Source organism: Echinops telfairi, unplaced genomic scaffold (genome assembly GCF_000313985.2).
Source record: "Echinops telfairi isolate 266 unplaced genomic scaffold, ASM31398v2 ScPeMD7_7427;HRSCAF=8465, whole genome shotgun sequence".
NCBI classification, from domain to species: Eukaryota; Metazoa; Chordata; class Mammalia; order Afrosoricida; family Tenrecidae; genus Echinops; species Echinops telfairi.
Window position 1 is genome coordinate 14536356 of NW_022111327.1, and position 1516 is coordinate 14537871.

The 1516-nt window shown below is 39.2% G+C and overlaps 1 non-coding gene across 1 annotated transcript; it reads left to right on the forward strand.

The window, feature by feature from the left end:
• Window positions 1-412: 412 nt before the first annotated feature.
• On the forward strand, window positions 413-576 carry LOC115872627. The gene has a single exon (XR_004047963.1). It is a non-coding gene; the product is annotated as a U1 spliceosomal RNA (small nuclear RNA).
• The last annotated feature ends 940 nt before the right edge of the window (window positions 577-1516 follow it).

Here is a 1516-nt window from a genome sequence, read left to right on the forward strand (position 1 = left end):
AGAAACCAAACACTACAAAAGATCCTTTCTGACCAAGTATGGGCAGAAGAACAATACTCACCAAGCACAAATAAGAGACCGCCACATAGAACAACTCCACCCAGAATCAAAAAAAGGGGAAGCACCCCCCAAGGCTCGATGGTAGAAAGAATGCAAGAATAAACCATACACACACACACACACACACACAACCCACAGATAAGAAATGGACCTAGGGAAACACTCAACACAAGAGATACAAGATGAAATCACGCAGTTTACAGATAGATGTAATAACCCTGAATATCAATGGAATGAATTCAGGCATTAAAAGGCAGAGATTAGCAGACATGCTTAGAAAACACAACCCCTAGATCTGCTGCTTACAGGAGACACATCTCAAGATTACAGAAAAAAAAATAACCTGAGAATCATACTTACCTAGCAGGGGAGATACCATGATCATGAAGGTGATTTTCCCAGGGCGAGGCTTATCCATTGCACTCTGGATGTGCTGACCCCTGCGATTTCCCTAAATGTGGGAAACTCAACTGCACAATTTGTGGTAGTGGGGGACTGTGTTCACGCTCTCCCCTGGGGGATAAAATAGGCTGAGCATCAAAGGCCAGAGTAAAATATACCAATCATACAGCAATTACAAAAAGCAGGGGTTGCCATCCTAATCTCAAATGAAATTGATCTCAAAGTGCAAACCATAGCAATAGATAAGGAGGGTCAATATATAATGCTCAACGGAACAGTAAACCAAAAATCAGGGAGCATATTAAACATATACTTACCAAAAAAGAGACCCGTGAAATTCATCAATTCAATGCTCTAAAAGATGAAAAAAGAAATTATCAGACATATGCACTTGATCAGTACTGGGCTGGAGTGTTTTCTTAATATGCAATTATTCTTTAATATAAAGTTGTCTCTTACACACACACACACACACACACAAACACACACTGCTCTTCAATACACCGCTCTCTGAGAAAGATAACACGTAAAGAAACTCAACAAGGGGCTACAGATCAAAATACTACAATTAAATGATTTGACCTGATAGATATTTACAGAGCGCTCCACCCAAGTACAAAAAAAATCACATTCTTTTCAAGCACACATGGTATACACTCGAAGATAAACCACATGCTGGTACACAAGTCGAATCTGTGTAAATTCAAGCACATTGAGATCATACAGACCTCGCTTTCTGACAACTGTACCATAAGGCTGAAAATCAATGAAAAGGCAATGAAGAAAACAACGGCAAACAATTGGAGGATGAATAACTATTACAAATGGAGTGGTTAGAGGCCCAGATCAGAGATTAAATTAGGAAATTTCTATAAACCAGCAAAAGTGAGAATAGGACATACCAAAACTTGTGGGACACAGCAAAGGCAGTTATCACAGGAAGTTTGCTAGCAATATAGGTACACATGAAAAAGGAAGCGAGACTTATAATAGATATGTTGGCACAAAATTTGCAGCAATTAGAGCAGAGTCAACAGGACAATCCTACTAATAG